This window comes from Nelumbo lutea, chromosome 5, assembly GCF_056320005.1.
Source record: "Nelumbo lutea isolate HS-2025 chromosome 5, American lotus-T2T, whole genome shotgun sequence".
NCBI lineage: Eukaryota > Viridiplantae > Streptophyta > Magnoliopsida > Proteales > Nelumbonaceae > Nelumbo > Nelumbo lutea.
The window spans coordinates 38,232,241-38,244,523 of NC_142688.1; positions in this window are offsets into that span (position 1 = coordinate 38,232,241).

Below are 12,283 nucleotides of genomic sequence, written 5' to 3' on the forward strand. Positions count from 1 at the left end.
CGTCCATCAGAGATAAAATTGGTGCACAGATGGTTCTTAGTGTGCAGGAAGCAAAGAACCTAGCCTTGAAAGCAGAACTGATGTTCCAAGACAAGGCACGTAGTGATAATTATTGTCGATATAGCGGGAGTGACAACAAGCCAGCAAATGTCGATAGGAACAAATCAGTCCCAACAGTTCAGCCTTCTCACCTGGCAAGTACAGCTAACGCTGGTAAGGTTACCACAGGAGGACATACTCGAGGTAACCCTTCCAACCCTCCTAAACCAAGTAATCCCTATGCAAAGCCTGCTCCTATTAAATGCTTTAAATGTAATGAGGTTGGACATAGGTCCAGTGACTGTCCTAGGAGGAAGGCAGTTAATATGGTAGAAAGGGAGGAGTAAGAGGATGTGGAAGAGAAAGTATACTATGGGCTTGATGGGGAAGATGAAAAGGGTCCATACAAACATGAAGAGTATACTTGTGTTGTGAGAAAATTAATGTTGTCCCAGAAAAATCAAGATACCTCTCAAAGGCACAGATTGTTTCATACTAGATGTACTGTCAAGGGTAAATTATTTGATTTAATTATTGATAGTGGCAGTCAAGAAAATATTATTTGCAGAGATGTAATACAAAAGTTACTACTTCCTGAAAAACATCCAAACCCATACACAATTGGGTGAATTAAAGAAGGAGGCGACATACAAGTGGAGGAATGCTGTAAGGTACCCTTTTCTATTGGTAAGTACAATGATGAAGTATATTGTGATATTTTAGACATGAATGCTTGCCATATTTTGTTGGGTAGGCCTTGGCAATTTGATGCGGATGCCAAACACCTGAATAGGAAGAATACATACCAGCTCGAAAAAGAAGGTATACGCTATACCTTACTACCCATGGTAGAGAAAAATCCCCCTAAAGCTCCAAAGGTAGAGGAGCAAAATGGTACAACATGCCTTCAACGTTTGGAAAGGATCAATGGGACAGGAAATACGCATATTTTGTGGGTGCCTTTTAGGAGTGAAAAAGGAATTCTCAGGAAATGGATCTCAAGGTTTGACGTATGGCCATACCTGGAGAAATTCGCAGATGATGTATCAAGTGAAATTACTGCTGAGCTACAAGATTTTATCACAAGTATATACCAAGAGATTGTAGGAACCAACAATATTGTTGGGCAATATGGGAGTCACACCTCTTTCACTCTTCCAGGGCTGTATTGAGTTGTCCATGGCATTGATGTTTTTGATCTGAAGTTCAATATTGTCTCTCCAGAAGCAGATATGACTATTTACTTCCCATACTCAGATAAAGAAAAGAGGCTCACTGCTCTACATGGTTCAATTGAAAAGCTCTTATATGACCCAGAGCAGAATGATGAACACATTGGTACTTTAAGAGATCACTCAAAGCCCATTATCTTTTCCATGGTGAGGCTCGATCGAATGAAAAACATAACAGGTCTGATTGAGTTCTATGGTAGGAACTCCAGACTAAGGGAACTGGCAAACCTTGTTGTTGTTGCTGGTTATAATGATGTGAAGAAGTCCAACGACATGGAAGAAATAGAAGAGATTGAGAAGATGCATGGCCTCATAAAGCAGTACAACTTGGATGGGCAGTTCTGTTGGTTATCCAGTCCATCCTTTAGTCAAGTTCTGCCATCACAATAACCATTTGGATTGAGTGGTCAGCTGCCAATTTCTCAGCCACAAGTCCAGCAGAGCTGCTCTACTGTAGTACAACAAACCCCTCAGAACTCACAAAAGCAAGCTATCTCTATCATGGCAGGCCAACAGTAGTTGTCTGCTCCTTCCATCCAGCAACCCCTGCTTCAGCCTTTACAACAGTCATCTGCTCAATTTTCTCAGATGTTATCTCAACAGATGCAAGCTCCACAGGCAAGCTCTTAGTCATCACGACAATCGTCTTCCAGTTGCAACAACACTTGAATCTGATGTAGCCATCAAGTCAAAATCTGACACAACAGCAAAGTTCCCAGGCTAGTAAACAATAGCCTCAATGGACTGGAACTGTACCACAAACAGCAAGCAGCATTCCTGCAACTTCCCAAGCTGCAATGGCACTTTCAACTGCATCTTCTGCTTCAGCTGATCATGCAAGTACACAAACAGTAGGTCCTTTAACTTGTAATTGAATTGAGCACACATCGCCTGAGGGATTTAAGTGTTATTATAACACTGTAACTAGTGAAAGTCGGTGGGAGAAACCAGAGGAGTTGACCTTATTTGAGCAACGACAGCAACGGAAAGGGCCATTGGTTCAGCAACTTCAAGCCCAAACACAGATACAATCACAGATTTTGTCTGCCCAACAAATTTCTCAAATACCATAGGCACAGCTCCAAATAAAACTACATAATCAGCAGCAATTACAAGTTCAGCAATCTTCCTTTTCTTCTTCGGCTTCCACTGTAGTCAGTCATCAAAGTGTTTAGAAACCTGGTTATGCACAATTGCTAACAGAAGCTGGGTCAATTATTGATCCTGCTCGCTTCCAACAGGGAGTCCATGCTGCGTCAGGTGGTCACTTGCATATTCTAGCCACGACTCGGGGTCGAGTCCTTTCCAAGTGGGGAAGAATGATGGAGGCCCATCTCACCATATGGGCAGTAGTTCATAGGATAGGAAGCTTGCAGGATAAGGATAAATCAAGAATTCAAGATTATCCCAAGAAAATCCAATAATCCAATATTATCCCAAGATTCAAGGGAAGATTCAAGATAAGTCAAGATTATCCCAAGATTTAAGAAAATCCAAGATAATCCAAGATTCATACCAAGATTAGGATAACCCATGCCTGGATAAGATCCAGGGAGATCGGACGATGGAGATCAAGTCAAAGAAGATTTCGATCCAAGCAAGGCAACATCAAGAAGAGTTCGATCCTAGCTATGAGAATAAAACGTTTAGATCAACTACAATTTTCTTTCCTAGTTATTCTACAGTTTCTAGATATACTATAAATATTGCTTTTTCCAAGTTAATAGACACTTCAGATTTTCTATTCAATTCTCGCCACCTTTTCTCTTCTCTAGATATTTTCTCTCTTTCTTGTTTCACTAGAAACTTGGTATGCCCGATGCTTGCATAGCCAGCCCGATATATCGCTTCCAGGCTGCGTCAGATTCTCTCTCTTGTTGTGCTATTCTTCCATGTGAATTGTGACCCATCCATGTCCATTTCAATGAGGTTACAATCATCAATCATTTGGTTGAATTTTCTAGTGTGGTGAGGGAGAACTTTCCTCCCACCTCTTTTGTTGTTGCCACTTCTGAGAGTATTGAAATCTCCCATAATGCACCAAGCCCCATCTATAATTGTATTATTTGCAATTTCTTTAATCCATTCCTAAACAACTAATTGTTCAGATTTACAAGGAGGGGCGTAGACAAATGCATTAAACCAAGACTTTTTTGTGCTAAAATCAGTGACTACGGAATGGGCAAGATGATCATTTGAGAAAATAATATTAATATCACAAAAGGTAGAGTCCTATAAGACCCAAATACCACCAGCAAAGCCAATGGAGTTGACAATATGGCATTTGTCATATTTGAAAGAAGCAGCAATCCATTTAGCTCTAGTTGGACAAACTCTAGTTTCCATTAAAACAAAAATACGGGTCTTAAAAGATTTACTAATCTTTGCAACTTGTCGCTTGAGACGGAGCCTTCCAGCTCCTCTTACATTCCAAATTAGGATCTTCATTTGACATTGATAAGTTCCACTAGACCCTGCTCATCCTCAGTAGGATTTACATCATTATCCTCATTAATGGTCAACACATTATTTGTTTCATTTACCACTTGATCTTCCCAGTTTTCATTGCCTTCCTAGCCGTCCCACTCCTCCTCCATGGCTTCCTCATCATCACCCCCTCCGTCATCTTCATCCATGTCGATACCCCCATCATCTTCTAGAGAATTCAGAACTTTGTTACATACTTACATATACCAGCAAGAAAGGAGATAATATTTTCATTAACATTGGAATGATTTCCGTTTCTTTCTTGTTCTTGCATTGAAATAGAGCTATTAGCCTAATGATCCATTGGGATGGTCTTACCCTTTTTGACCCACAACTATTTTTGTTGGGCCACATGATTTGGAAGGATCATAGCATGAATTGGATTAACAAATCAGGTAAGGTACCCTTTAACCCTCTCTTGTCTCTAGGTTTTTACTCTAGCCCAGCCAGTAGCCTTCATGTGTCCTTGATATGGCCAAGATCTCTCCATTTGAACCTAAGGACGTTTTTTATCCATTCGGTATCCTCCAAATTTTTTCCTCCTGTTAACCACTACTCAACCATCCTCAACATCATTTGCCTTGGATTTACACTAGTAGTCATTGTGACTTCTCCACCCACATATGGTACAAAGGTCATGAAAATTTTCATAGAAGACGCATAAGGTGTCGTTCTGGTCATCAATCATGACAAGAATGTCAAGTATAAAAGGTTGAGTAAGGTCAACCCTCACACAAACCCGAGGGAAGAGCAAGCGAAAACCTTTTTGGGTATCACCATCAAGTTTGACAATGGTACCCACATCTCTGAGAATCACCTCCAGACCCTTTCTTTACCAAAATTCCATGGGGAGACCCAGTAACCTCACCCAAATATCGGCTTCCTTAAGTTTCGCCTTGAGTGGATTAAATTCGATCCTCCAACACATGAACAACAAGTATTTACCATTCACAACCCAAGGACCTTCCTTGAGAATCTTGTTATAGTTAGCTTCTAAAGTGAAAGAAAACAAGAATCTGTTGCCTAAGATTTGGATGTCTAGTTTGTAAGAATAAATAAAGGGGAGCAAATCAATCCTTAGTCTTACAGAATCATACCAATATCATTCATGTACGAAGAACAAGAAGCCATGTTGCACCCCAAAGAATATCATGTTGCAGTTATAAAGGAGGTTTAAACGTGCATACCTGTATCCATCGCAGTAGTAGAAACCCTTGCGGAATGAGTGATGAATCAATGGTAGGTCGATTGTGGTTTTCCTCAGTTAAATATTCCTTCTTCCTTAGGTTTTCTCAGCTCTTGACTCTAATGGGGTAGAGCAAGAGGGCGGCTAGATGATTTAACATATTGAGAATCATAACCTAGGAGCCTTTATATTTTGACTTAATAGGATCCCATTAAACCTATATGGGCCAAAATGTGGTATCCACTCATTAAGCCCCATACCCTTTTGTTGAAGTCTACGGGCTTTGCCTAAATGAATCACTTGATTTAGCCCACTTACAAGATAGCCCATCAATGCAATTGTTTCGCTGAATATGTAAGCCCACTTAACAGAGATTAAAACCTAACATAGTTTACTTTGCAACTTCCAATCCCGGATCTTGTCTATAAGGATCTTGAGAGGTTCAAGTTCACATAGAAATTTCGCAAAGAGACTTAAGGCACATTTGTTTCTCCATGAGCTTCTTACCCTTCAACTCTTTCAGATTAACTACATGAGCCACACAAGCATTTTCAAATTTAGCTAGCACCATAGAACGAGCTTCATTTTCAAATTCTCTCATAAAATCCTCAGGCAATAACATCCTAACTAACTTTTCTAGATTCACCACCAAAGAAACCTGAACCAGTACTAGAGACCATATTCAACTGGATGGTCACTGAAGAGTTGTTGACAGAAAGAGATGGGTTGCACTCACTTGTTGCATCCCCTTTTAAGCTTGGGTTAAGTTGGGTGGGATTATTAATGGGACTCTTCTGGTTCACAAGGGTAGCTTAGAGTTAAAGCAGCAAGAAAAATAAAAATAATAACAATAAAAGAGGACAACAAAGAAGGGTAGAGAGAAAGTGATAAAATAAATCAGCTAACCTTGCTTTGGTAGAGCCGAGAGCCATTCTATTTATAGAGAAAATGTTCAACTTACATTAGGATTACAAGAGATAAGAATAGAAGAGTTTTACATTATCTGAGTTATATGAGAGTTATCTAGGAGAGAGTTTATCCTAGATGAGGAGAAGGGTTCTCCTAGATAAGAATGTTATCTGGGAGAGTCCATAGGATTTGGTCTCTTGAGAGGATTAGGCTTATGGTAAATCCGTTCAGAATTCATGCATGGGCCCATAAGCATGTACGCTATCATCCCCCTGTAAGCTGAACGGGATGATGTGAAGATTGGACTTGAGATGAGCAAATCTTGAAGATGAGAGTGGCTTGGTGAAGACATCAACTATCTAATCTGCAGTAGATATGTACCGAATGTGAAGCTTCTTCTAAATGGTGAGATCACGAAGAAAATTGAAGTCAACTTCAACATGTTTGGTGTGGGCATGAAAAATAGGATTGGTTGCCAAATGTGTGGCTCCCATATTGTCACACCAAATGACTAGGGAGGGAGTAGAGTAGCCAACATGCTTGAGTAGAGACTGAATCCATAAGAGTCTTGTGACAGCATTTGCAAGGGCTCAAAACTCGGACTCGGTGCTGGAGCAAGCTATTGTTTGTTGTTTCTTAAAACTCCAAGCAATGAGCTTTGAGCCAAGGTGAATAGCATAGCCTCCAGTCGATCGTCGGTCATCCAAACAACTAGCCCAGTCAACATCAATGTAAGTGACTAATTGGTGGGATGAAGAAGGCTGAAAGAGGAGCCCATGAGAGAGAGTTGCTTTGAGATATCCGAGGATCCTCTTCACTACTGCCCAGTGTTCATCAGTTGGAGAGTGGAGGAATTGGCACATGTTATTAAAAACAAAGGAAATGTCTACCTGAGAGATGGTGACATACTGGAGAGCTCCGACTATACTTCAATACTTAGTTGGATTAGGTAATGGTGTCTTAGAGTCTTTAGAAAGCCGAATAGAAGTAGCCATGGGCGAAGAGGCCGGTTTAGCTCCTTCTAAGTTGGTGCCATGCAATAACTCCAAGATGTATCATTGCTGAAAGAGAAGTAGGCCACTATACTTTAATGCCCAAAAAATGGTGTACAGGGCTTAATTCCTTCAAAGGAAACACCGTAGATAAGGATTGGAGAAATCCGATAATAGCAGTGGAGGAATTCCCGATAAGGATGATATCATCAACATAAACAAGTAGCATCATCATGGTGTTACTAGAGTTGAAACCAAATAGAGATGGATCAATTATGGAGTTCCGAAAACTCATTTGTTTAAGGACTAAACCCAAACGAGAATAACAAGCCTAGTGTGCTTGTTTAAACCCATAGAGTGCCTTATGCAGTTTGCAGGCATGAGTGGGATAGGCTGAATCAACAAAGCCTTTGGGTTGATGAACATAAATATCCTCATCGACTTAACCATGTAGAAAGGCATTGTTAATGTCTAACTGGTGCACCGACCAGTTGTGAGAGTTTGCAAGAGATAGAATCGTATGAACAGTGACCGGTTTGACAACCCGGATGAATGTCAAATTAATCAAGACCCGAGACTTGATGAAAACCTTGAGCAACTAGTTGGGATTTGTAACAATCAATGGAACCATCAGCTTTCTTGTAGATCCATTTAGTTCCGACAATGTTCATGGATGGATCGTACGGAACTAACTGCCAAGTGTTATTATTTATTAACGCCCAATATTCTTTTTGCATTGTCGTACACCATTATTTAGTTGCTTGGGAAAAGGATTTTGGTTCCCATTCTTCATTAGAGAGAAGAGTAAGAGAATAGGGTATGCGGTGGTACCTTGTGGCTGAATGAGAGCACGGAAAAGTATCGTCCATAGATCTAGTATGCATAGAGTGAGAGCGTACAGGTGGTAACACAGGTTCGGTGTGATCCAACAACTCCTAAATACTTCAACACTATGGTGGCCGATTAAATGTAGGTGATGTATCAGGAATAGAACTAGTTGATGAAGGTGAAGGGGTCTATTCTAGAACTACGGGAGCTTACTATGGGAGGATCAGCAGAGGAGTGATGTTGTGGGGTTGGTACAGATTCTGGATGCCGTGAGGTTAGTGCAGAGATGTACACACCAAAAGAAATAGTGGTAGGGCTGGATGCAGGACTGTCAATTCCTAGAAAAGTCTCTCATCTAACACAACATGGTGAGCAATGAACGTATGCCCTGTGGGAACATGAAGACACATATATCCTTTATGAGAGCTACTGTAACCAATAAAGATACATCAGAGAGATAGAAACATGAACTTATTCTTGTTGTACGACTACAAGAAATGATATAAAACGCATCCAAACCAGTGAAGCATGGAATAATCAGGACTAGTATGAAAGAGCTTCTCATAAGAGGACATACCATTAAGAATCGCAATAGGCAACCAATTGATTAGAAAAACCGCAGTTTCAACCGCATCAGCCTAGAAGGAGAAGGGGAGTTTTGAGGTGGCCAGTAAAGATAAGGCGATTCAATAATGTGATGGTGCTTCCATTTAATAGACCTATTATGTTCATGAGTGTGGAGGCAGGTAAGTCAATGAGTGATTCCTTGAAAGTTGAGATACTTGGATAAGTGACAATATTCGCCATCCCAATCAGATTGAAAAGCTTTGATCTTAGTATCAAAGAGAACTTCAACATGCCTCTTAAACTTAAGAAATAAATCAAATACATCTAACTTTCAAGCCATAGGATATATCCAAGAAAGTTTTGAAAAATCATCCATAAAATTAACATAATACGATTATCCATCATTTGACTTAACGGGAGTTGGTCCCCATACATCAGAAAAATTTAAATCTAAAGAACGTTTGGACTTAGAACTGGAAGAATGTAAAGACATCCTATGACTCTTACTCATTTGACATGACTCACAAATTGACTGACTAGTTGTAAACCTATCAAAAGGAAGACCAAATTCTAAAACAACTTGTCATACAATGCACAAAGCTTCATGATCAAGTTGAGGGTGCCATCTGTGGATAGGCGTGCATTTCCTAATGAGACGTTCCAGTTTTATGGTGACTAAAGAAGGAAAGCTATATAAGTCGTCTCTACTGACCCCTCGAAGTAGGATTCTCCCCGGATAATTCTTCATATAACAATCATGGTGAAACTCAAAAAATAAATCATTGTCCTTTGTAAATCGACTAACAAATAATAAATTTTTGTAGATAGAAGGAGCATGGTAGATATCTTTCAAAGAAAAAGCATGTTGATTAAACAACATAAGGATGATCCAGTATGTTGAATGTGTAAACCTTGACCGTTTCCGACCTTAACTTGATCTAACCCAATATTTCGGGGTCGAAATTATTTTCACTATAAGAGTTATGATATTAAGAGGTACTTATGTGTTATCATTAACAAAACCAAAAGCATATTTTGCACGATGACATTGAAGAGCACTATGTCCAACTTTATTACAAATTTGACAAATTATGTTGCTCTTACCTCCACGACCTCCAAAAAAATTGTTGAGATTGATTTGAAAAAGATTGATGATTGTAGTAGGGAGATCCATGACCTTGTCCTCTGCCTCTATTATTGTTGAATGCCGAGAAAATTGTTGTAGAGGTTTTTAAGGGTTACCTTTGTTCTTGGAAGTAATATTGGCAAGGTCGGCATTCCAAGGATTTGAGACGTGGAACTATTCTTCAAGACAACTCTCATGATTAAGGAGAGCTCCCATAATGTCCACAATGCCAAGATCAGTTGCAGCAGGTAGGTTGGTGAGTGTAGTAACTACAAATTCGTACTCACTCCCTAGTCCAGCAAGATTGTAGAGAACAAGTTCTAATTTGAGAACTGATTCAGCAACTATTTATAGGCTATCAACAATGGACTGAGCATGCTGAATATAAGCAGAAATAGAAAGTGACCCCTTTTTGAGACTTTGCATTTGTTGTCGCAGCTGCAGAATTCTAGATCGAGAATGGGTAGAGTAACTATGAGCAAGTGAAATCCATACATCAACTGCTATTGACAAGCCTACCACTTGAGCCATAACACCTTCTATAAGAGGAGATCAACCAGCTCAACACAAGTTGGTCTATGTCTGTCCACTTTTCAAATTCTGGGTTGATGATCGTTCTCGTACCATCTGGATCTGGAATAACTTTAGGCAGAGGCTTTTTCTTCCCTTCAACAAAATCCATGAGATGGTAATGTCACAGAATATGAAGGAACTGGGCACGCCATAATAGGTAGTTGTCACTACCAAGTTTGATAGGTAAATAATGAGTGACATTTTGAATTAAAGGGAGGTCGTTGATGTATGACCATAGTCGGAGAGTGTTGGAATGATGTCGTGTGTTTCGATTTCGGTCAAGATTGGCTCTGATACCAAGTTAAAGCAACAAGAAAAATAACAATAATAACAATAAAAGAGGATAACAAAGAATAATAGAGAGAAAGTAATAAAATAAATCAACTAACCTTGCTTTAGTAGAGTCGAGAGCCATTCTATTTATAAAGTGTTCAATTTACATTAGGATTACAAGAGATAAGAATAGAAGAGTTTTACATTATCCAGGTTAGATGAGAGTTATCTATGAGAGTTTATCCTAGATGAGGAGAAGGGTTCTCCTAGTTAAGAACATTATCTAGAAGAGTCCACAGGATTTGGTCTCTTGAGAGGATTGGACTTAGAGTTAATATGTTTATAACTCGTGCATGGACCCATGAGCACATACACTATCACTCAGTAGACAATCCTTAAAACTCTTATAATTCAATTCTTTTGTATTCCCACTGTGTTTGCATTTTCCCAACAAGAGTTTGTGTCCATTGAACTTTTCATGAAAGACGGTTCGAATTTAAATTCGCAAGCATGCATGGGCCATATGTCGGGTCATTTATAATATAATCATGAGTTTTCCCATTTTTGAGGTTTAAAGCCCCATTCACAATGTCTAGCCATCATATCCATTATGATGGCCATCTACCCCATTTTCGAGGTTTTAAACCTCATGCATGGCCATCTACCCCAACGGTACTTTGGGCTTAAAAATTCTGACCCTAGGTTGAACCATCATTCTCCCTTAATATTAATGTTAATATATATGATGGCAAGGCATTACGAACTGTGAATGGGGTTTTAAACCTCGAAAATCGAAAAACTGATCATTTATTTCAAACGTTGGTATGTTATAGGGGTGCTCACAGTTCGATTAATCAAACCGTGGGGTTTTTTTTTGAACTGAACCAACTTGATCAGTTTTTTTAATCTAAACCAAAACCGAACCTATGTAACCGATTAATCGGTGGTGGGTTGGTTAACCGCAATTCGATTTTTTGTGTTTTTTTTTTTTTGCACTCAAAATTAAGAAAAAAAAGAGAGATGAGAGATGAGGGAGACAGAGACTGAGCCTGGGAGGTGGTGGTCCTAGCGGAGTTGAGGCAACTAAGCTAGCTTGGTGCTTGTTAGTCAGGTGGTGACCGGTGTTGCTGCGTGGCCGCATAATTCTCTGCTTGATGGTTGGCGCAGTGGAGACAGAGATGACAAGCGATAGAGAGAGAAAGAGGTACAAGGAAGCACCAAAGCAAGAGGAAAATTGGCCACTAAGTGAGACTTAGGAGGCCATCGATCGAAAGACAACCGGCACTAGAGGAAAAACTGGGGATTAGGGAAGACGAAGAGAGTCAAGAGACAAGAGAAATTGAGAGAGTGAGAAAGCCAAGGGTTAGTGACTAATGCCTATTACCTTTATTGGTTTAGGTTTCCAAAAAGGGGAAAGTCAAAAGTGGGAAATTAGGAAAGGGGGAAAACTAAAAAGGCGCTAGGTGGACACTTTAAATTAAAAGGGCTTTCGAATTTTGATTAAAGATCCTTGAAGACCGTTGCCTACATGCTATTGGATTAAAGTTCAAACAGCCTTGAAAAGGCCGGTGAATAGAGTGACAGACATCAGACGCGTGCCAAGTAAGGTTTACTCAATTAAAAAAAAAAAAATATATATATATATATATATATATATATATATATATATATATATATATACATTATACAATATACTGTTGTATGGATATACCGATTGGTTCGATTAACTACTGGTTTTTGTACAAGGTTAATCGAAACCGAACCAAAATTTTTTGTTTTTTAAGAATATCAAACCGAAATCAAACCGACCAGTTCAGTTAACCGATTTTTCGATTCTGTTTCGATCGATTTTTCAATTTTTTTTCTCATCCCCAGTGACGCATTTTATTGGGGTTATTAGAAATGGCAACATTGTAGGGGTTTAGGGTTAGGTACCTCCTCACTATCAAGAGAATTTCCCAATTTTCCTCACCAGCAACCAATTAAAAATACATTAGGAGATATTTTGGAAATAGGATTATGGGAATTTAGATTATTTTAAAAATTAGATTATAGGAATTTGAGGATATTT